General features: G+C 48.5%; 1 protein-coding gene across 2 annotated transcripts in view; it reads right to left on the bottom strand.

The window, feature by feature from the left end:
- Positions 1–25,684, bottom strand: part of GTF3C2 (general transcription factor IIIC subunit 2) — a 718,613-nt gene that overhangs the window by 365,152 nt on the left and 327,777 nt on the right. The window lies entirely within an intron of this gene.

Consider the following 25,684-nt stretch of genomic DNA (forward strand, 5'->3'; position numbering starts at 1 on the left):
CCACACACAACTACCGCCTCGGTCGACGCGTTTCGAATCCTTAATGAATGTAAAGGATTCTCTTCAGGACCACACACAATTAATCTGTCGCAGATTCTCAATGGAGTTTAAAGGTTAAAGGTTGTAGTAAGTAGCAAGTAGCGATCTCGTATCCAGCTATAGGCCAAGTTCTTTTTGCGCCCTCAGTATGAAGCCACCAGACTTCGGTGTTCAGTCAGTTCGGGTTGTTTTTCGAGATTAGTTTTGAAAACAAGCGTCCGTCTCCTCCCGATTAATTCGCCATGACTCATTATAGTGATAGTTTGATGTTGTAAATATATGTACAGACATTTATATGTATAAATCTTTTCTTTGAAACGCAAAAAACAAATTAAACCACAACCAAAAGCAAAATAAAAATTTTCAATTTTTCTACGAGTAACTTTGACTGAAAAAGTGGTCTTTTTTGAGGCAGCGACTAGGAGCGTCTCTTTTAATTGATTGAAAACTAGTGCACAGTACTGGCATTTCTCTTGTTTACTATGTCCTGCCACATCATTTACAAGACATTTGAAGATATTGCGGCATTAAGACATCATGCTACAACAACCGCATAAGGTCTCCTTTAATGATCTTTCATTTTTACTCTTGCTTCCTGTTCTCCGCCTCCAAATGCATATGCCATAACTGCGCAACTATAAACGCAGCGAACTTGATCACATCCTTTACTCTGCTTTAGTCAATTTTGAAAACCACAGATCCTAACATCATCATATTCATGGCAATTCTCATCCCACCCTCCCCCTCCATCCCCTGAACATGCTGTTGCAGATCATGTAGTGCACTGCATTCAAGACATTATCCAAAATGAAACCGCCTAAAAGCAGAACTTCATGTTATGAGGCATGTTAATATTAGTATTTTTTATTACTGGACCCCCCTTGTGTAGAGGGACTATGTCCGTCTTTCTGCAGTACTCAGGAACACACCTTTGCCAAGCAGCAACGGTAAATGTATTTATTAATAATCTGAAATGCATGCATCCTATTCTCTGACTTTTAGTACTTCATAGGATTACATGTTCATGTAAATACTGAACTAATTATTGACTGAAAAGGGTTGCTTTCCCCGGCTATTGTATGCATTTCACTTGATCTCCATTTGGCTCCAGGATCCTACTCCTGCAATCTTCCCATAAACACAACCACAGAATATTTTCTGGTAAGCATTGTGCCTTTAGCAACAGTTTGCTCTGCTTATATATCATTTCTCTGCTTTTAAGCGGTTCGCCTGTTGCGGCGATTCCCAATACCTTCTATATACAGGCACAATTTCTCCTGCTTTCTCTACCCTTCTGGACTCTTATTTTAGTTTTTTTTTTATTTGCACAAAACAAAAATATATTCTATAATGGCTCCCTTTGTTTTCACTTACACCTCTTACAGGCCTTTCACGATAAAAAGAAAGTAAGTAACAAAGAACATAGGACTGCAGCACAGAAGAGCTCTGTTGAATTAGCCAAGGAGGTTGATGACTAAAATAAGACATTACACCTCGCAGTTTAACACTCAAGGAACACACTGAAGTAACCCATGACAGAGTGAAAGGTAGCTCTGTCATCTATGAAAAGGATTCTCTTTGGGGAAATACTGTGATTGGAATCAACCATAAGAAGTTACCTTGATAAAATAAAAAAACAATGATCCGGGGAACTAGCAAGGACAGGTATGGGAGTGCTTTCAGAAGGTATTGATGCTTTATGGTTAAATGTAAGCTGAATGATTGAAAGGAAATGAAGTTAGACGTCGAATAAGAATATTGCAAAAGAGTCCAATAATTCAGTCTTTAAGAGCCATGTATGAACAACGGCGCTTTACTATCTACGCTCTCTCAGGTTGTGGTGCGGAATATGTTAGAGAACTATAAAAGGAGCTGCACTGAAGATTGGAAAGCAGACACTGCTCATCCACAACTGAAGACACTCTCAAAGAACACTTACAAATGTAAAATAGATTGAAGCCTCAGGTTTTCTCAACAGCAAACTCGAATTGAATAATGTATTTACTGATCTCCAGCCACACTGTACATGGTGTCCCTGTTGCCATTTGATTTATACAGGGCATGTGAAACAGAGACGGACTCTTTCAGTCATCAAACGTGGAGGTGTGAAAGATCAAATATCTGTGCAGATTCATTCTCGTGAATAGAGAGGATTCTGCAAATCTCAAGTGAGTAAGTCACTATGGAAGGAAAGTATTGGTTTTGTTCCATGATCTCCTCCAGCTTTCAAGCCACAGTGGAATCTTTATCTGGTAGTGCCAGGGCATACAAATATAAATGAAAAATCTTTGCGAGTACCAGATCTAATATTTGGTGGTCAACTAGATAAAATAATATCTGAGAACTGCTTACAATGACAAGGCAAAGAATAATGTTTGTCATCCTCTAATACACTCTGTGTTTAGGTTGGATAATATATAGGTATTTCATTACTAATGACTTCATGTACAGTTATGAAGTGCACTAACATATGCGGCTGAGTGGTCCAGTTATCATTGATTATATTACTTTCAATTCATACTTCGAAAACAAAAAAAATGAAATGAACTACTTCTAAGGGGTACATTCAGGATGTCAGGTTTTAGATTAAATTGAAATAAAGGGAAACAGTGTGTATTTTGTTTTCCTTCTAATACATGCTGAATATTAAGAATAGAGTTTTAGAATTTCAATTAAGTAAAACTATTTTAAAGACATCACCTCTAAACATGCACAAGGAAAAACAGTAAGCATGATCGCAAGTAGTAGAGGTTAGATACACAATGGGGTTCGTGAGACAATCAATAAATAAGAAGAATTTATTTAACGAAAGCATAAGATAAAGTGCCTCAACTTCAGAAACACAAAACAGTGAACTTGATTTGTGTGGTAACTGCATGGGTAGATTAGAAGAAGACAAAATAGTAGACTGCAAAATAATTAAACTATTACTTAAGCAAATATGACAAACAGTTACAATCCATTCTGAATAAAATATTTCAAACAAAATACCCGATTTTCTTATACTTGTACTAATTGGGCATTATTTTGTATAAGGTACAACCAAATTATTTTCTTAGGTCTTCTACTTCTATATTTCCACCCACACATTTGCTTCTTTAGGTTATGTGTGCTCTTGTTAAACAAGCAATCAATACGTTTAGGTTAAGGTTTACTAGACAAATACCCTTAAACCTATTGCTAATAAGCTTTTACAATATAGCAATTGTTGTTACTGGAAGATTAGAGTTATTCTTAATCTTTTTTTTATTTTGTATTGGAATTTAACAATTGTATACATAATCACATACGGAAATGTACAAATTGGGTTATACATGTGTATCAATCGCACATAAAATGCAATGCGATTCAAAGCAACAACAAAAACTGGTCAGCATAGCAGGATCATGATTACCTAGATTTAAGTCACAGCATTATACTAATATCTAATATGATTGCATCCAAATAGAAAAGGTGTAACGTTATGATATTGTCAGCACTGGACAAGACCCATATCCATTTAGAAAGTGGAGACACAATGCGTGTCTGTATACAGACTATTGTGATGTTTGTTATTATGGCCGGGACTTTTTTGTGATAGCTGGGCTTCTCTGAATGGGGCCCAGGGAGGGGCTTGTCTGCAAGAAGGGTATTTAACTATGGGTGGCCGCCTTCTCCTCTTGTGGGAGTTTACTATTGGACTGGAATAAGCATAGCCAATTTAGGGCTGGTTCCCATATGTCTTTCGGCCTGGACTGGGCCGGCATTAATTCCCAATATGTAGAAGCTGGTTTTGACAGAAATGAATATCTTGTATCCATGTCTTAATTGAGGGTGCACGTTTATCTCCCCAATTTATTGCAACTCTGCGCCTAGCTAACAGGAGCAGTAGAGCGTGTAGTTTCCTTATATCAGCTGGTGTGTCCCAATATGCCTACTGTGGGTGATGGTCCTGTGTGAGTTTTTAGGTCTCGCCTGTCGATGCGCATGCGCATCGAGCTTGCGAGACTATGGGGGCTTAACCACTCTTTACCTAACTTGCAAGGAATCGTGGCGATTCCTTGCAGTGCCCGTGACTTTTAAGCTAAATGCGCATGCGCTTAAAAGCGCGTGCACATGCCCCCAGCCGCCTGCCTGCCCCAGCTGCTTTCACACCCTCTCGCCGTCTGTTCCCCCTGCTGCGTCATCAAAGGCTTTCACGGCCGGCCGGCCGTGCTTTCAGTTTCACTGCCGGCCGGCCGTGTAAAGTGCACTTCAAAGGCCGCTCTCCCCGCTCCGCCCCCTCCCCTGCCCGCCGTGTCGCATTTCTCCACCTCCCTCCCCTTCTCTGCCTTCCCTCCGTCTTGTATTTTCCCTCTGCTCTTTCCTTTATTCTTTTTCTCTTTCCTTTCAGATTCCGTTTCTTTCCTTCCCTAGTTTGTTTCTTTTTTCCTGTTCCATTTTAAACCTATTTAACAATTCTTCCCTTACTCATCGTTTGTTCGATCCGTGTGACTTTGCCGACTTACACCTCCCCTCCCTACTTTCTGCCCTGGCCCCTCCCCCTCTCCTTGAGGTGAGCTCGGCATCACCCTCGCTCATAGCCTCGAATCCATCGCCCTGCTTCCAGTATGCACACCCCGAGCACGTCCTTCGAAACACATTTCCATTCTGTCCATTCCTATGCATCATTCATTTATCACGCAGACACCTCTCTGATCCGTTTCAAAGCCAAACTGCAACTTTCTTGCATTTCAGTTCTAAATGATTTTGTAACGCAGGGCTGCATACCTAAACTGAATCTGTAGTTCTACAGAATTATGTCGTGCACACGAATTATCTTATTTAGATGAACATTTCTTTTAATACATTCTTTTAACTGCCAAATGTCATGGGGATTTCACAGAAGAATACAACACAGTATGTTTTGCAGCATGTCCAAGTGCAAAGCAAAGATGCACTGTCGTCATGCCCCCCTAATCCGAAACCCGCTCCGCCCCCTCCCCTGCCCGCCGTGTCGCATTTCTCCTCCCCCCTCCCCTTCTCTGCCTTCCCTACGTCTTGTATTTTCCCTCTGCTCTTTCCTTTATTCTTTTTCTCTTTCCTTTCAGATTCCGTTTCTTTCCTTCCCTAGTTTGTTTCTTTTTTCCTGTTCCATTTTAAACCTATTTAACAATTCTTCCCTTACTCATCGTTTGTTCGATCCGTGTGACTTTGCCGACTTACACCTCCCCTCCCTACTTTCTGCCCTGGCCCCTCCCCCTCTCCTTGAGGTGAGCTCGGCATCACCCTCGCTCATAGCCTCGAATCCATCGCCCTGCTTCCAGTATGCACACCCCGAGCACGTCCTTCGAAACACATTTCCATTCTGTCCATTCCTATGCATCATTCATTTATCACGCAGACACCTCTCTGATCCGTTTCAAAGCCAAACTGCAACTTTCTTGTATTTCAGTTCTAAATGATTTTGTAACGCAGGGCTGCATACCTAAACTGAATCTGTAGTTCTACAGAATTATGTCGTGCACACTAATTATCTTATTTAGATGAACATTTCTTTCAATACATTCTTTTAACTGCCAAATGTCATGGGGATTTCACAGAAGAATACAACACAGTATGTTTTGCAGCATGTCCAAGTGCAAAGCAAAGATGCACTGTCGTCATGCCCCCCTAATCCGAAATTGCATTAATAACTTACTTTAGCACATAAAAAAAAAAGGCACCACCACCGCATCCACCACCACATCCACCACACCCACATCCACCGCATCCACCACCACCACATCCACCACCACCACATCCACCACACCCACCATCACTTCCACCACCACATCCACCACCACTTTCACCACATCCACCACCACCACCACATCCACCACCACATCCACCACCACCCCCACATCCACCACCATCACCACCACATCCACCATCACCACCACCACATCCACCACCACATCCACCACCACCATATCCCCTAGATCCACCACCACCACATCTATATGTGTGTGTGTGTGTGTGTGTAGGTGCAAATGCAATGTTCTTGAATTTTCGTCACAATAAAATACACTGAACATAATCTTCACAAAAGTTATTTACAAACGTTTAAGCTATTGCCATTATAAATTACAATACATTTTATTTCAGTATTTATTATTTACAAAATTAAAAGCCATTGTTATTTGTAATATCAATACATCTAAGTCACGTAAATACAACACACATTGCATTACAAATGATATAGGTGTCACATTTGCGAAAGTTAAAACTATTGACATTGTAACTGACAAAGCTATTAATTTTGCTATTTTCAAAACCAACGCCACTCAACCACGCAACGCCACTCACCCACGCAACGCTACTCACCCACGCAACGCCACTCACACACGCAACGCCACTCATCCACGCAACGCCACTCACACACGCAACGCCACTCATCCACGCAACGCCACTCATCCACGCAACGCCACTCATCCACGCAACGCCACTCATCCACGCAACGCCACTCATCCACGCAACGCCACTCATCCATTTGCAAAACGAAAAATCTAAAACTCTTCTATTGCGAGACCTATTGCATTTTCAATGCTTGTTAATATAGGGTTTATCCTGCTGAAGATATCTGCCCCGTAATTAGGTGGGGGGGGGGGCAATACCATGCCAAATGAAGAAATGACGCTGAGTCCGTATTCCATCTCCAACATGTGTCGTCGGGATTTAGCTCCATTTGATGTAGTTGGATTGGCGTCCTGTAATATCGATGTAAAAATTTAAAGTGAATGAGGAGTAATTTTTAGTTGGGGGATAGTAATTCCAGCTGACCACAGCAGAATCACCACTGTTCCTCTGTGAGCTATGGGTGTAGTTCGGTGTTCCAGTTCATTATCGCCTTTGGCTTAATTATCGGCGCAGATGCCTGCATTATGTTATAGAGTCTGGTGATTCGTTTTTGTGGCGATGAGGCAGTTATTATGTGTTCAAGGGCTTGTACTGTGGGTGGCGGACTGGAGATGGTGTTGTGTAATTGGCGACATGCGGCTCTAATGCGATAGAATGTGATCAATTCAGAGAATAACCCTGAGGCTCCCTCAGGTGGATCCGGCGGGGCCCTAAAGTTGTCCTCGGGTAAAGGCCTGCAAATGTATTAGTGCCTTCAGTCTCAACAGCTCCACCACCCCCTTGTCTTCAAGTATGAGCAAAAGGGGATTTTGTGCTAAGGGCATTGATGGGGTACAAAAGGGGGTGGTGATGGACGGAGCATCAGAACCAAACAAACACTCACACCCAGTCAAAAGATCTGGGTTTGATCCATCACCGTTCTTTAGCCCACTCTGCCACCCCAGTTCAGACATGGCTATATGCAAATCAGTCTGACCCTGTGCCTCTTGTGAACAGTCCAGCCCGAACTGCCAAGCCATGCCTTCCCTGGACCGGAAACAAGCTTCCGAGGACCTGTTTCTGGCATTACAGCCGTCTTCAGCCCGGCTTGCTTGAATCCAGTGGCAAAGTGAGCAAGGGACTCACGTCTGAGCATACCCTGCCACACTTATGGCGGCCAAAAGCGGTACAAAAGGGGGTGGTGATGGACGGAGCATCAGAACCAAACAAACACTCACACCCAGTCAAAAGATCTGGGTTTGATCCATCACCGTTCTTTAGCTCACTCTGCCACCCCAGTTCAGACATGGCTATATGCAAATCAGTCTGACCCTGTGCCTCATGGGAACAGTCCAGCCCGAACTGCCAAGCCATGCCTTCCCTGGACCGGAAACAAGCTTCCGAGGACCGGTTTCTGGCATTCCAGCCGTCTTCAGCCCGGCTTGCTTGAATCCAGTGGCAAAGTGAGCAAGGGACTCACGTCTGAGCATACCCTGCCACACTTATGGCGGCCAAAAGCGGTACAAAAGGGGGTGGTGATGGACGGAGCATCAGAACCAAACAAACACTCACACCCAGTCAAAAGATCTGGGTTTGATCCATCACCGTTCTTTAGCCCACTCTGCCACCCCAGTTCAGACATGGCTATATGCAAATCAGTCTGACCCTGTGCCTCATGGGAACAGTCCAGCCCGAACTGCCAAGCCATGCCTTCCCTGGACCGGAAACAAGCTTCCGAGGACCGGTTTCTGGCATTCCAGCAGTCTTCAGCCCGGCTTGCTTGAATCCAGTGGCAAAGTGAGCAAGGGACTCACGTCTGAGCATACCCTGCCACACTTATGGCGGCCAAAAGCGGTACAAAAGGGGGTGGTGATGGACGGAGCATCAGAACCAAACAAACACTCACACCCAGTCAAACGATCTGGGTTTGATCCATCACCGTTCTTTAGCCCACTCTGCCACCCCAGTTCAGACATGGCTATATGCAAATCAGTCTGACCCTGTGCCTCATGGGAACAGTCCAGCCCGAACTGCCAAGCCATGCCTTCCCTGTACCGGAAACAAGCTTCCGAGGACCGGTTTCTGGCATTCCAGCCGTCTTCAGCCCGGCTTGCTTGAATCCAGTGGCAAAGTGAGCAAGGGACTCACGTCTGAGCATACCCTGCCACACTTATGGCGGCCAAAAGCGGTATAAAAGGGGGTGGTGATGGACGGAGCATCAGAACCAAACAAACACTCACACCCAGTCAAAAGATCTGGGTTTGATCCATCACCGTTCTTTAGCCCACTCTGCCACCCCAGTTCAGACATGGCTATATGCAAATCAGTCTGACGCTGTGCCTCATGGGAACAGTCCAGCCCGAACTGCCAAGCCATGCCTTCCCTGGACCGGAAACAAGCTTCCGAGGACCGGTTTCTGGCATTCCAGCCGTCTTCAGCCCGGCTTGCTTGAATCCAGTGGCAAAGTGAGCAAGGGACTCACGTCTGAGCATACCCTGCCACACTTATGGCGGCCAAAAGCGGTACAAAAGGGGGTGGTGATGGACGGAGCATCAGAACCAAACAAACACTCACACCCAGTCAAAAGATCTGGGTTTGATCCATCACCGTTCTTTAGCCCACTCTGCCACCCCAGTTCAGACATGGCTATATGCAAATCAGTCTGACCCTGTGCCTCATGGGAACAGTCCAGCCCGAACTGCCAAGCCATGCCTTCCCTGGAAACAAGCTTCAGAGGACCGGTTTCTGGCATTCCAGCCGTCTTCAGCCCGGCTTGCTTGAATCCAGTGGCAAAGTGAGCAAGGGACTCACGTCTGAGCATACCCTGCCACACTTATGGCGGCCAAAAGCGGTACAAAAGGGGGTGGGGATGGACGGAGCATCAGAACCAAACAAACACTCACACCCAGTCAAAAGATCTGGGTTTGATCCATCACCGTTCTTTAGCCCACTCTGCCACCCCAGTTCAGACATGGCTATATGCAAATCAGTCTGACCCTGTGCCTCATGGGAACAGTCCAGCCCAACTGCCAAGCCATGCCTTCCCTGGACCGGAAACAAGCTTCCGAGGACCGGTTTCTGGCATTCCAGCCGTCTTCAGCCCGGCTTGCTTGAATCCAGTGGCAAAGTGAGCAAGGGACTCACGTCTGAGCATACCCTGCCACACTTATGGCGGCCAAAAGCGGTACAAAAGAGGATGGTGATGGACGGCGATGGATTAAACTCAGATCTTTTGACTGGGTGTGAGTGTTTGATTGATTCAGATGCTCCGTCCATCACCACCCCCTTTTGAAGGGCATTGATGGGGCATATAGAATCTTCAGCTTTGCCCGTTCGGTTAACCCCTTCCAAGCCCAGTGTAATGTTTCATTGGTATTTATTTCCTCTATGGGGCGCTTGTAAGGCTGGTATAGAGCCACAGAGGGGGGCTAGGGCGCTGTCCAGTCCATCTCCACCGCCACATGGGGCTGAAATGGTGTAAGGTGCAGCCAATAATGAGCAAACTGAGCCTGAGCACAATAAGCATACAGTGTGATATCAGGAGCTCCCACCCCCCGATCCTGCGGGCGCGTCTAAAGTTCCCTTGCCACTCGAGGTTGCCTCCCCGCCCAGATCAACGAGACCATGAGCAATCGCATTTTTTTGAAGAAAGATTGTGTAAGTGGCAATAGGATATTAAGAAACATGTAGAGGAATTTTGGCAATATTATAATTTTGGCTATGGCGATTCTGCCTGCAAGTGAAAGCGGACGTTTAGACCATTGTCCTATTTTCCCCTCTAACCACTCTACTGCCCATCCATAATTCAGCCTCCAAATTTCCTGTATATTACAGCTTAACTAAATCTCTAGGTATTGCACCGGTCCGTCTGCCCACTCGTGGGGGAATTCAATAGCAAACGATGTTGTGGTCTCCGTTAGGAGAAACAGCACTGATTTGCCCAATTAATATGGACTCCAGATGGCCCCCGAATAGTAGGATCTCGCGTAATACTGAGTGTAAATTGTCTCGCTGGTTGTTAATGTAAAGAGTTAGGTCATCTGCGTAAAGCGATATGATCAAGCTTCTCGAGGAGAATCCTATACCCCTAGCCGCATGGTATTGTCTAATCCCAGCCGCCAGTGGGTTCATTGTAATAGCAAAGAGCAGGGGTGAGAGAGGGCAGCCCTGTCGTGTGCCTCTCGTGATCCGAAAAGGGGAGGAAGATTGTCAATTTAGTTGGACTCTGGCTGATGGCTCAGCGTACAGAACTTGAATTTGTTTGATGAAAGTCGAACTACGTTTTAACCACGTTAATACTTTAAAATAGGACCATTCTAATAAGTCAAAGGCCTTAGTGGGGTCAAGAAACAACGCCACAGCTTGTGTTTGTGGATTCAGATAGTGTAGGACAGCAAAGAATGTTCCCAAATTAAGCGCAGTAGATCTCCCAGGAATAAACCCTGATTGGTCCGGGCATGCAATCATGGGGAGCAGAGGTTGTAGTCTATTAGCTAATAATTTCGCATACATTTGTGTGTCCAACTTTATTAACGATTGGGGTCTGTAGGAGTCCCTCTCATTGGGAGGCATGTTTGGTTTTAATAATGACAGTATAGTCGCCTCTTGCATAGTTGGGGGTAGCGATCTGGTTTCTAGAGCTTCCTCGTATACCGTTAAAAGGTGAGGGGCCAAAATATCTGCATAGCATTTATAGAAAGCGGTGGTTAGGCCATCTGAGCTGGGTATTTTATCCACAGGGAGGCTGTTTATTCCCTGAACAATGTCAGGCGCAGTAAGGGGTACATCTAGATATGCTCTGTGGGCTCTTCCCAGCCACAGCAGTTCAATAGAGTCGAGGTAGGACTGTAGGTCCCCCCCATCGAGTCTTGTGAGTGGGAAGAGGAATACAGACTGGAATAAAACTGGAGGAATGAGTCTAGTAAATTTTGCGGGCCTCTGATCGGTTTGTGTCTCTTATCTAGAATTTCTGTGACATTGGTGGTGTTGCTGGGCGTTTGGAGTGTGTTTGATAATGTCTTACCTGGCCTGTCTCCCTCTCCATATCTCCTTGCCTGTGTGTACATGCCTAGGAATTTCACCTTCCTCAGTGCCTCTTCTTCGTACTCAGTGATCTTTTCCCTCAGTGCTGGCAGTAGTCTCTCTCTCTCTCGGAGGCACAAAACTGCTGCTCAAGGTCGCCTATTTCAGTTTCTAGCTTTGCGAGGAAGTGTCATATTGATGTTAGAACTCCTGCCTGTTTGGCTATGGATTTCCCTCTGATAACCACTTTGAACGCCTCCCAGAGTGAAGCGTGGGAAGATACCGAGCCAAGGTTTATTTCAAAGTATTCTTAGATGTCTTTTCTGATCTCTTCTCAGAAAGTAGCGTCTAGCAAAGCGTTCAGGAGCAATTTCCAACTAACCATCTGCTTATGCCCTCCCGGGACCTCTATTTGTATACAACATGGAGCATGGTCAGATAGCGTTCATGGGAGATGTTCATTGGCAGTTGTTCAAGCAGCTAGATCTTCAGAGACTAGCCAGTAATCTATCCTGGACCAGGCTCCATGATGGGTTGTGATGCATGTTCCTTCGACTGTCTTGGTGTGTCTAATTCGCCAAATGTCCACCAGCTTCCCTTCAGTAATGATACCGTTCAGGGCAGCCCCAGTCTTAGGGTGTAATGTACGAGAGGCTCCCATTCTATCTATATCATCATTAAGGATGCCATTAAAGTCTCCCCATATCACTGTGTCACCTCCCAGCATCATGATCTTAGCCCAGATGTTTTGGAAGAAGTCGGGTCAATCAACGTTTAGACCGTATTTTTCTGCCAAGTTATGCGTATGTGTCCTAACTCGCCTAACAGAATGACAGATCTACCTTCAGGATCTCTGAGCGAGTATGACATTGTCCAGGTTAGCCCCTTGTGAATGAAGATGGTGACCCCTCTGGCATAGTTGGAGAATATGGAGGAGTATATGTTGCCCCATCTTTCATGTTGGAGTTTCAGTGTAGAAGAGTTCTTTGTGTGTGTTTCCTGTAAGAAACATATGTCTATGTTATGCCTGGTTATATAGGCCTGTATTAATCTGTTTTTTCTGTAATCATTCAATCCGCGGATATTCCATGTTAGAAATTTATAGGTATTCATTGCGTTTCTGGTGGTGTTGGGTGCCTCGTGTGACCAGATTTCGCATGTCTCATCTCTGCAGTGTTAGAGTTATTCTAATTCTTAAAGGTTCAACCTTCATGCTGCCTTTAATCTCCAGCTGGCATGCACAATAACAAATCCAAAACACGCCTTGACAACAAAACTAATATTCATCTCTCGTTTGAATGACTGACAGGTCATTGGGGCTTCTACCCAACTAAAAACTCACAATGCAAGCGCACATCGCACAAAAACATAAAACAACCAATACTAGTTATCTCCTAATCAAACTATAAATCCTTTTCTGCCTATGTTTGCAACCCCAACTACGGTCCAATCCTTATTTCTGTCATGGACTCTAAGTGCAGTGCGTAACAGATAAGGTTCCAAACACATTTCTTCTTCTACCACTCATAGCAGTGCTACATTTAAAGATACCACAAAGCTTTAATGTGTAACACACACCCTCAAATCCCTAAATTGGAGGTCCATTCACATGCGCCCACAACTTAAAATGACCTGCCTTCCCTAAAGGCGTATCTTAATAGAGAACCCCTCTTTAGCCTGATCTCAAAGCACCAAACCTTTGGAAGTCTGTGCACTACCTGTAGCAACTACAAAAATCAGGTGACTCTTGTTGGGGAGGTAGGCCTTTACAGTGTAAGTGGGCAAAAACATTTAGTGATGCCTCCAGAGGGGTGAAATCACTGTGGATACTGTCCAGCAGGTGTAGAAAGGCCAGGGGAGCAGGTAATAACTTTATTTTGTTTAAAGAACTTGAGGGCGAGTCAGCCTTCTCGCCAGAGTCAAACACTCATCAAAAGGCATATCAGTGAGTGATGCCTGAATGTAACCCGATAAGCCAGTAAATCTCATCCGCGCATGGCCCCTAAGCACCACACTAGTAAAAACTGCTCTGCCTAAGCAGTCTGTTGTGTCCATCTTTGACAAAATGAGTTACTAGGCCACGTCCTGGCCATCTTGAATGGTCTGGGAAATATTAGGGCATAATTCTTCTGGGGCAGCGCGCAAGATTTGAGTGACTGAGTCACAAAGAATTTGCATACCTGGCAAGAAAGCAACTGACACTGACAAAACAAAGGGCGAATCTAGCGGAAAAGAAAATCTGCTTTCTAAATTACTCGATTCTTTTTTACTCTGTCCAGGGGAGCAACAGCTGGGAAAAAACTGGGGTTACCTCTGCAGGTGGAGCCTTGTTCTTTTAGGCTCTCAGCAGTAGGGTGCTGCATCAAAAAAGCAGTGTCACCAGAAGCAGGTATGTGACAATGTGCCATCTATTTACTGGTGGGCAACAGCAAGGTGTATTCCAAGTGAGAACGAAAGTGTCAGTCAGGGCATCGTTGACGGGCAGAAATGGTCCTGAGGAGAATTGTCCAGGCTGTATAATATCTGTGAGGACATTTGATTTTACATCAATGGATAGTAACTGGAGATTCAAAACCTAAGCTACTCATCTAATGACCATTGCGAACGAAGCAGATTACTTTGTGGTAGAGATAAGGAGGCTAACTCGTCTAGCAATATCCAGTCCACTGGCCTCTTGTAGGTCCAGATCAAACTGTCATCACCATATGGAGGGACAAACTCATCACCACCATCATTGCCTAAAGGTGGCTGAATCTGGTCAGAGTCCCATCAGAAAACCTAGTAGAGCACGGGAGGATGGCTCCTGGACAAGGGTACTTTTTTTGTCAGAGTCAGACTGTATTGGGGCTTCAGCGATATCAAATCTGATACGGTTCGGAGTAGGACAGCACAATGGGCTCAATGTCTTCCTCTGCTAGCAGGAGGGGTGCCAATGTCAACACAGCAGGAACTGACAATGATCATGGTGTCGGCATGGAGTCTGGTCCAAAGATGGAGCTGAACCTGAAGCAGGTTTGAGAGGCACTGAAGATGCTGAGGGCAGACCAGTCAGTGGTAACCGGACTGGGGGCCTCCTCAGACGCACAGGGCCAGAAGGTTCACCAGTAGGGGGCCAAAGATGCCTAGTACGGCCTCCTTGAATGCCTCAATCTGCTGTAGCTTGCTGATAGACCCGGAATTCAGGGTGCATTGAAACAAGCCAGGAATTGACTCCTCAGTAGAAGAATGGGAGCGAGACCGGAGGGGAACATTGACGTTCTCGCTACATCTCAGAGGGAGAGTAGCGAGGCTGGAACAATACCTGCTCAGACTTTGTGTGTTTCTTTTTTGACTCGGACATAGTTTCAACTAGGACCTGTTGTGGGACTGAACCTGAGAGAAAGAACAAGTCTGTGTTCTCGACTTCAAGTGGGAATGGGCTGTATGTGACCACTTGCAATTTTACGTGATGGACAGCGTGGCTTTCAGTCATGAATCCCCTTCGGATTTGTTAGTGCACAATCCCTGCATGATTTGGAGTAATGGCCCGAACCCAGAGATGCACCTAGTGGGGCTCCATCACAGATGTTTGTTTGTAACAGTCCCTATCAGTTGTAAACCCTGTCGTTTTAAGAGAGGCCATGTTCCTTTGCATACTCAATAAATCAATCTAAGCATTTATAAAGCGCACTACTCACCCGTGAGGGTCTCAAGGCGCTGGGTGGGGGAGGGTGCTGCTACTGCTCGAAGAGCCAGGTCTTGAGGTGCTTCCTGAAGCTGAGATGGTCACGGGTCAGTCGTAGGTGAGTGGGCAGGGAGTTTCAGGTCTTCGCTGACAGGTAGGAGAATGATCTTCCTCCGGAGGTGGTTCTGCGTATTCGTGGGACGATGGCGAGGCTGGTGGAGCGGAGCTGGCGGGTGGGGGTGTAGAACGAGAGTCGGCTGTTGAGGTAGTCAGGGCCCATGTTGCGGAGCGCTTTTTGTGCGTGGGTTAGCCTTCTGAACGTGATCCTTTTGTTGACGGGGAGCCAGTGGAGGTTTCTAAGGTGAGTGGTTATGTGGTTGTGGCGAGGGATGTCGAGGATGAGTCGTGCGGCGGCGTTTTGTATGCGCTGGACACTGGTCTGAAGTTTGGCGGTGGTTCCTGCGTATAGGGCGTTCCCGTAGTCCAGTCGGCTGATGACTAGGCCCTGGGTGACTGTTCTTCTGGTTTCTGTGGGGATCCACCGGATGATCTTTCGAAGCATTCTCAGGGTGTTGAAGCATGAGGCTGAGACGGCGTTGACTTATTTGGTCATCGTGAGGGAGGAGTCCAGGATAAAGCCCAGGTTGCGCGCGTGGTCCGTGGGTGTCGGTGCGGTTCCCAGCGCCGGTGGCCACCAGGAGTTGTCCCAGGCAGATGGGGATTGTCAGAGGATGAGGACGTCCGTTTTGTCCGAGTTGAGCTTGAGACGGCTGTGCTTCATCCAGTCTGCTACTTCTTTCATCCCTTCCTGGAAGTTGGTACTAGAAGAACTTTGGGGGAAAAGGCCTATCAACTGACGAGAAAAAGTTGGAGCTACCTCTGGAACCACATATTAGGGTGCGGGTAGAAGGGAACTGACATCAGCATGCTTGGTGGCACCTATATGCAGTTTCAGCCATCATTTCAGATGCAGAACAGAGACGGCACAAAGCAACCTGTCGGTGTGTAAGGAATATGAGGAAAACTCTTCCAGATCCAATCTGGTTCCTGGGGTTATTCTAAAGGGGAGGAATCTGCGCTTAGAAGTATCCATCAGAGAATCATATAATACCACAGAATTGTATTCAACTTCACTAGCTCAGGAGGGGAAGCGGAAGTAAAGTGATAAATATGTGTAAAGATATTGTATGCACTAGAAATTACCTTATTAACAAAGGTGGGCAGGTAAACAAATTATCAGGAACAGCCAGCTCATAGCCAAGCTAAGGGTCAGCTCAGGCTCTAAGAGCCCCATGCACAAGCAGAGCCTTGAAAATAAGTGGAATATAAATCATTGAACAAACGTCAAGGTAGAATATGATAAGGTGTCTTCAATTTTTTTTTAAAAAGTCTTTTTTTTTAATAAACGCGTGGAAGCATTTCACCTTAGTGCACCAAATTTTATCTCTATATTGAGAAGTGTTTATTAAAAGTGAGTTTATTTTAAACATGCCGCTTACCTTGGTGACAATGCAAACTAAGAGGCAAGTTAATTGTCATGTCCATCATAGAAGTGCCATAGATTATTTAAGACAGAGCAACATTATATCCTATCAACTCAAACACGAGAGGTATTTTGTACACTGCACTTCCTGAACTCAAGTATTTCAAGTACTCATATGTGATCATGATCAAATAGGGGATTCATGAAATAAAATATTTGCCTGGGACCACACAATTTGGTCGATTATAGAAGCCAGCACGGATACAGGATTTTTCAGTTTCACACTGGGCAGTTAAGCTACTGGATGGGTATCTCTTTGAAACATCAACGGTCAGCATGCAATTAGAGCGCAGGTGACAGGCAGAATCCACATTTTATTTTTGGCAGTTTTACATAGCGTAAACCTTGCTAAGAACATCAGACCACTTCACAGCAGACAACATGTTATGTTACGCTACATTTTTTTTTCCGACCACGAGAGCTGAGGAAGTTTGCTGGGACTCTCAGGATGCTGAGCGGATTCAAGTTGAACGGTTGGCTTCTGAAACCATTATGGCCACACTGCCTCTTGTGAAAGCTCACCTTGTTTTGGGCCTGCGTTTCTAGCAGAACCTAGAGCTGAGCCTGGCATCTGGCTTGTGCTTTCAGTGGCTCGCCCACCCCTACTTCCTATAAGTAAATAAATGTTTAGGTCTCGCCTGGCGTTAGCAGCGTGCATGCCCTGCCCCGCCATAAGAGGGCTTCTTGGAATCGATCAGATTCCAGAAGTCATGTCTGAGCTCCACCCGTACTTTTCATTGGTGTGCGTCTTTTGGTATCATTGAATATGCTGAACAGAGTGTAATGATTGTACTGGAGGCTTTGTACTCCCTTATGGTTGCCACCCTGTCCACTTTTTGCCCCGCCCCCGGGACTGGATCTTTTACTGGCGGCAGAACACGGTGGGTTTTATAATGATGATTGGCACTTTTTTTTACCTTTGTTTGCATGTGGGCTGTGCGTTTACTCCTGAGTGACATTTAATAATGTGCTTTACATGAGTACCAGTTATCTTACATTGGAGCGCTTTACATGAGACCCAGTTACGTTATATAAGGACACATTCGATTTTGGTAGGCATGGGGTACAAAAATAGTCGTGCCGCGCTGTTGGTGTAGTTTGTCACATTACCCGTACCTTTACTACGAACGTCACACGGTTCTTGACCAATTGGAGCAATCCGGCTGAAAGAGGCATAAAAGAACCAGTAAACACAGTTCGTATATACAGCGTGACATACATCCAGGAAACAAAAGCACTCACTGCGGTCATACGGCTTGCGGGCAGCCATATGCGCGGCCTCAGATGGTTAGTCTGGGCGTCAATACCGCACTTAGAAACTGAACCATTTTAACAAATCTATGACCCTATTCTTTCACGACAACCACCGCGTTCACCACCACCACGTCCACCCCCACCACCACGTCCACCCCCACCACCACCACCACCAACACATCCACCACCACCAAGTCCACCACCACCACGTCCACCACCGCATTCAGCACCACCACCACATCCACCACCACGTCCACCACCACATCCACCACCACCACGTCCACCACCACCACCACGTCCACCACCACCAAGTCCACCACCACCACGTCCACCACCGCATTCAGCACCACCACCACATCCACCACCACGTCCACCACCACCACCACGTCCACCACCACCACGTCCACCACCACCACATCAACCACTACGTCCACATCCACCACTACGTCCACATCCACCACTACGTCCACATCCACCACTACGTCCACATCCACCACTACGTCCACCACCACCACGTCCACCACTAGCACCATGTCCACCACCACATCCACCACCACATCCACCACCACCCCACCACGTCCACCACTACCATGTCAACCTCTACCACGTCCACCACCACGTCCACCACCACCACGTCCACCACCACCACCACGTCTACCACCACCACGTCCACCACCACCACATCAACCACTACGTCCACATCCACCACTACGTCCACCACATCCACCACTAGCACCACGTGCACCACCACGTCAACCACCACCACGTCCACCACCACTACCACGTCCACCACCAACATCACCACATTCACCACCACCATCACCACGTCCACCACCAAAACATCCGCCACCCATGACAGGTAAAGTGTCACTGAAGGGCAGGGGTAATTGGAGTGTCAACCCCGGCTGTACATTGGACATTTAAGGATGCATTGGGTGCGAGAAGACAGGAATAGGGGCTAGAAGTATTATACCAGACCCAAGATACATATTGAAGAGGCGTAATGTCACAGGGGCTCCTGTAAAACCACTCGCATCTCTACCTCACAGTGGCATACCTGCACGAGCCACTCACTCAAAACAAGCATTGGCATAGCCAACAGGTCTCGCCGTTGGGACCTTATAAGTGTTTAGCCATGCAACACTTGATGTTGTTGCACCAAGGATATTGTGCTGGATAACTAAACACTTATAAGGTCCCAAAGGCAAGGCCTATTGGATCTGATAATGCATGTTCTTTTAGTAGCTACTCCTTCCCACAGAATTCTCACCTTTTGAACGAGTCCTTAAGCAATCGCCCTGAGGAGCAGGGACTGAGTAGTCCTAACCAAGCAAGTAAATCAAACATGGCAGCGTGATCATCACTGGCGCAGCAGCTGGCAGACAGTAATATTTGGCCCAGGCATGCAAATAAGGCGACCAGCAAGTACAAGACACCGGAACACCCCTGGTAAGAGCCTTTTGTAAGGCATGGCCCCCACGCTCACTGATGGTCATAAACAGCATATTACAGTCTGCATAAATATTATTCATGTTATTGTTTTATAATGGGTTTAAGAAATACATTTCAGCATTGTAAAAATAAATTCACTACTTCTCTTGGCTGCCATGACTGTTTGTGATAGATGAGCAGTTTCTGTGTTAGTAACTGCTGTATCCTTTCAGAGTAGGGGGGTCGAAGCACTTCTGTTTCCATCAGATCCCGGGAGGAGGGGGCAGCTTTTCTGCTTCACCCAGTACTAGGTCAGCTGGCTCTCAGCAAGGCACCCGAACATCCGTGATAGAGCTGCGTCTTCATCACGGGGTCTACACCTACTTATCAAAGCAGGCTGTGGGTACACTGCCCTGTACTAGGTCAGCTGGCTCAGAGGCAACGAGTCAGACCATCTGTGACAGATCTGTGTCTTCATGGGGTCTATAACTTCTCATCAAAAGCAGCCGGGGGCTGGCGTGGGTATCCTTGTCCTGTACTAGGCCAGCCTGCCTCACGCAGAGAGCCCACGCGTCTGTGACAGAGCTGCGTCTTCATGTGGGGCCTTTACCTTCTCATCAAAAGCAGCCGGGGGGCTGGCGTGAGTATCCTTGTCCTGTACTAGGCCAGCCTGCCTCACGCAGAGAGCCCACGCGTCTGTGACAGAGCTGCGTCTTCATGTGGGGCCTTTACCTTCTCATCAAAAGCAGCCGGGGGGGCTGGCGTGGGTATCCTTGTCCTGTACTAGGCCAGCCTGCCTCACGCAGAGAGCCCACGCGTCTGTGACAGAGCTGCGTCTTCATGTGGGGCCTTTACCTTCTCGTTAAAGCAGCCGGGGGCTGGCGTGGGTACCCTTCTCCTGTACTAGGCCAGCCGGCTTCACGCAGGGAGCCCACGCGTCTGTGACAGAGCTGCGTCTTCATGTGGGGTCTTTACCTTCTCATCAAAAGCAGCCATGGGGCTGGCGTGGGTACCCTTCTCCTGTACTAGGCCAGTCGGCCTCACGCAGAGAGCCCACGCGTCTGTGACAGAGCTGCGTCTTCATATGGGGTCTATAACTTTTCATCAAAAGCAGCCGTGGGGCTGGTGTGGGTACCCTTCTCCTGTACTAGGCCAGCCAGCTTCACGCAGAGAGCCCACGCGTCTGTGACAGAGCTGCGTCTTCATGTGGGGTCTTTACCTTCTCATCAAAAACAGCCGGGGGCCTGGCGTGGGTACTCTTCTCCTGTACTAGGCCAGTCGGCCTCACGCAGAGAGCCCACGCGTCTGTGACAGAGCTGCGTCTTCATGTGGGGTCTATAACTACTCATCAAAAGCAGCCGGGGGGCTGGCGTGGGTACCCTTCTCCTGTACTAGGCCAGTCGGCCTCACGCAGAGAGCCCACGCGTCTGTGACAGAGCTGCGTCTTCATGTGGGGTCTTTACCTTCTCATCAAAAGCAGCCGGGGGGCTGGCGTGGGTACCCTTCTCCTGTACTAGGCCAGCCGGCTTCACGCAGGGTGCCCACGCGTCTGTGACAGAGCTGCGTCTTCATATGGGGTCTATAACTTTTCATCAAAAGCAGCCGTGGGGCTGGTGTGGGTACCCTTCTCCTGTACTAGGCCAGCCGGCTTCACGCAGAGAGCCCACGCGTCTGTGACAGAGCTGCGTCTTCATATGGGGTCTATAACTTTTCATCAAAAGCAGCCGTGGGGCTGCTGTGGGTACCCTTCTCCTGTACTAGGCCAGCCGGCTTCACGCAGGGAGCCCACGCGTCTGTGACAGAGCTGCGTCTTCATATGGGGTCTATAACTTTTCATCAAATGCAGCCGGGGGGCTGGCGTGGGTACCCTTCTCCTGTACTAGGCCAGTCGGCCTCACGCAGAGAGCCCACACGTCTGTGACAGAGCTGCGTCTTCATGTGGGGTCTTTACCTTCTCATCAAAAGCAGCCGGGGGGCTGGCGTGGGTACCCTTCTCCTGTACTAGGCCAGCCGGCTTCACGCAGGGTGCCCACGTGTCTGTGATAGAGCTGCGTCTTCATGTGGGGTCTTTACCTTCTCATCAAAAGCAGCCGGGGGGCTGGCGTGGGTACCCTTCTCCTGTACTAGGCCAGCCGGCTTCACGCAGGGTGCCCACGCGTTGTTGACAGAGCTGCGTCTTCATATGGGGTCTATAACTTTTCATCAAAAGCAGCCGTGGGGCTGGCGTGGGTACCCTTCTCCTGTACTAGGCCAGCCAGCTTCACGCAGGGTGCCCACGCGTTGTTGACAGAGCTGCGTCTTCATATGGGGTCTATAACTTTTCATCAAAAGCAGCCGTGGGGCTGGCGTGGGTACCCTTCTCCTGTACTAGGCCAGCCGGCTTCACGCAGGGTGCCCACGCGTCTGTGACAGAGCTGCGTCTTCATATGGGGTCTATAACTTTTCATCAAAAGCAGCCGTGGGGCTGGCGTGGGTACCCTTCTCCTGTACTAGGCCAGCCGGCTTCACGCAGGGTGCCCACGCGTCTGTGACAGAGCTGCGTCTTCATATGGGGTCTATAACTTTTCATCAAAAGCAGCCGTGGGGCTGGCGTGGGTACCCTTCTCCTGTACTAGGCCAGCCGGCTTCACGCAGGGTGCCCACGCGTCTGTGACAGAGCTGCGTCTTCATGTGGGGTCTTTACCTTCTCATCAAAAGCAGCCGTGGGGCTGCTGTGGGTACCCTTCTCCTGTACTAGGCCAGCCGGCTTCACGCAGGGAGCCCACGCGTCTGTGACAGAGCTGCGTCTTCATATGGGGTCTATAACTTTTCATCAAAAGCAGCCGTGGGGCTGGCGTGGGTACCCTTCTCCTGTACTAGGCCAGCCGGCTTCACGCAGGGTGCCCACGCGTCTGTGACAGAGCTGCGTCTTCATATGGGGTCTATAACTTTTCATCAAAAGCAGCCGTGGGGCTGGCGTGGGTACCCTTCTCCTGTACTAGGCCAGCCGGCTTCACGCAGGGTGCCCACGCGTCTGTGACAGAGCTGCGTCTTCATATGGGGTCTATAACTTTTCATCAAAAGCAGCCGTGGGGCTGGCGTGGGTACCCTTCTCCTGTACTAGGCCAGCCGGCTTCACGCAGGGTGCCCACGCGTCTGTGACAGAGCTGCGTCTTCATATGGGGTCTATAACTTTTCATCAAAAGCAGCCGTGGGGCTGGCGTGGGTACCCTTCTCCTGTACTAGGCCAGCCGGCTTCACGCAGGGTGCCCACGCGTCTGTGACAGAGCTGCGTCTTCATATGGGGTCTATAACTTTTCATCAAAAGCAGCCGTGGGGCTGGCGTGGGTACCCTTCTCCTGTACTAGGCCAGTCGGCCTCACGCAGAGAGCCCACACGTCTGTGACAGAGCTGCGTCTTCATGTGGGGTCTTTACCTTCTCATCAAAAGCAGCCGGGGGGCTGGCGTGGGTACCCTTCTCCTGTACTAGGCCAGCCAGCTTCACGCAGGGTGCCCACGCGTTGTTGACAGAGCTGCGTCTTCATATGGGGTCTATAACTTTTCATCAAAAGCAGCCGTGGGGCTGGCGTGGGTACCCTTCTCCTGTACTAGGCCAGCCAGCTTCACGCAGGGTGCCCACGCGTTGTTGACAGAGCTGCGTCTTCATATGGGGTCTATAACTTTTCATCAAAAGCAGCCGTGGGGCTGGCGTGGGTACCCTTCTCCTGTACTAGGCCAGCCGGCTTCACGCAGGGTGCCCACGCGTCTGTGACAGAGCTGCGTCTTCATATGGGGTCTATAACTTTTCATCAAAAGCAGCCGTGGGGCTGGCGTGGGTACCCTTCTCCTGTACTAGGCCAGCCGGCTTCACGCAGGGTGCCCACGCGTCTGTGACAGAGCTGCGTCTTCATATGGGGTCTATAACTTTTCATCAAAAGCAGCCGTGGGGCTGGCGTGGGTACCCTTCTCCTGTACTAGGCCAGCCGGCTTCACGCAGGGTGCCCACGCGTCTGTGACAGAGCTGCGTCTTCATGTGGGGTCTTTACCTTCTCATCAAAAGCAGCCGTGGGGCTGCTGTGGGTACCCTTCTCCTGTACTAGGCCAGCCGGCTTCACGCAGGGAGCCCACGCGTCTGTGACAGAGCTGCGTCTTCATATGGGGTCTATAACTTTTCATCAAAAGCAGCCGTGGGGCTGGCGTGGGTACCCTTCTCCTGTACTAGGCCAGCCGGCTTCACGCAGGGTGCCCACGCGTCTGTGACAGAGCTGCGTCTTCATATGGGGTCTATAACTTTTCATCAAAAGCAGCCGTGGGGCTGGCGTGGGTACCCTTCTCCTGTACTAGGCCAGCCGGCTTCACGCAGGGTGCCCACGCGTCTGTGACAGAGCTGCGTCTTCATATGGGGTCTATAACTTTTCATCAAAAGCAGCCGTGGGGCTGGCGTGGGTACCCTTCTCCTGTACTAGGCCAGCCGGCTTCACGCAGGGTGCCCACGCGTCTGTGACAGAGCTGCGTCTTCATGTGGGGTCTATAACTTCTCATCAAAAGCAGCCGGGGGCAGGCGTGGGCACACTTGAGTCACCAGCTACAAGGAAGTGGCTTTTATTGGTTTAGGAAGGTGCCAATACGGAAGGAGGGGTCCCCAGGGGGCTGAGGGGCACTGGCAGATCTTGAAAGCACACAAAAGTATATGACGAGGAGGACAAAGAGGCACTTCCTTACCCTGCAGCATTCATCTTCACAGCGCTGCTCGCAATGACTTGTCATTACAATGTAAAGCTTCCTAGCAGAAAATGAGCTGCCAGGCAGATAATAAAGGCTGCGGCATTAATTACAGCGGCCCTTCTGCTGCTCCTTATCTGGGCCCGCACAGAGGCCCTGTCACCGGTCCGAGGCGGATAGTTACTGCTCGGGGAACACCCCCAGCTTATCTCTGCACACAATGCAAACACCGCAATAAAGCCAACACCGCCCACTGCGGCCATGACAGCCCCAGCGTTCACTCCGGCCAAGATAAGCATCAGTGGGAGGGAATAATGACCCGCGCGGCATCACTGTGCGGTAGAGGCGAGGAGGGGGGGGGGGGGGGGAGTCAGGCATGTATTCATTTATGCGTTTTTATATAGCGCGGACTTTACCCGAAGGTGTCAGAGCGCTTCACAAAAGGAACAGTAATGGTACAGGAGGAGAAACTTACAAGTGTGAGCATACAATATACAAGAGGTAGCAAACGGTACAGCCGCGTTACACACCAGTGCCCGCGGGGTGCTTACAACTATGGGGAGAGGAGTCTCGGTAACGACGCCAAAAGCCTCCTGTGATTCTGGGCAAATCACTTAATCTCCCCGTGCCTAAAAAATGAAAGTGTGTACTCATGTAACGTAACGTACAAGCGCTCTGATACCTGATTAGGTTCGGGTCTAGTTCGCGCTATATAAACTCTGCAAAACAAAACAAACAAACTACTCGAAATCACAGCCGCATTACAGGCCATGGAGAGTGGGAGCATTTACGACGACTTAAAATCCCAGCCGCATTACAGGCACGGGAGACTTCAATTCCAGCCGCATTACAGGCTATAGACAGTGGGTAAATAAAACGACATCCATCCGAGCCACATTCCAGACCGAGAGGAGGGGGCGTGGCCCTCAGATCTTGCCACACATTACAGTCCAAGAAGGAGAATAGGTGCAAATGCTTAAATCCCAGTCGCCCTGCAGACCAGGGGCAGTGGGTCACCCAGGGGCATCAGACATTAGGAGGAATGGGTAAAACTTATCAATACTCAATCACATAAGACGCAGCAGGAGGGTATAAAACGGGCAGCACCCCTGCTTCATTACAGCACCCGGAGGATAAGACGCAACAGGAGGGTAAGAAACAGACAGCATCCCCGCTTCATTACAGCACCCGAAGGATAAGACGCGACAGGAGGGTATGAAACAGACAGCATCCCCGCTTCATTACAACACCCAAAGGATAAGACGCGACAGGAGGGTATGAAACAGGCAGCAACCCCGCTTCATTACAACACCCGAAGGATAAGACGCGACAGGAGGGTATGAAACAGACAGCATCCCCGCTTCATTACAACACCCGAAGGATGAGACGCAACAGTAGGTTATGAAACAGACAGCATCCCCGCCCCATTACAGCACCCGAAGGATAAGACACAACAGGAGGGTATGAAACAGACAGCATCCCCGCTTCATTACAACACCCGAAGGATGAGACGCAACAGTAGGTTATGAAACAGACAGCATCCCCGCCCCATTACAGCACCCGAAGGATAAGACACGACAGGAGGGTATGAAACAGGCAGCATCCCAGCTTCATTACAACACCCGAAGGATGAGACACAACAGTAGGTTATGAAACAGACAGCATCCCCGCCCCATTACAGCACCCGAAGGATA

This window comes from Lissotriton helveticus, chromosome 6, assembly GCF_964261635.1.
Source record: "Lissotriton helveticus chromosome 6, aLisHel1.1, whole genome shotgun sequence".
Classification (NCBI taxonomy): Eukaryota; Metazoa; Chordata; class Amphibia; order Caudata; family Salamandridae; genus Lissotriton; species Lissotriton helveticus.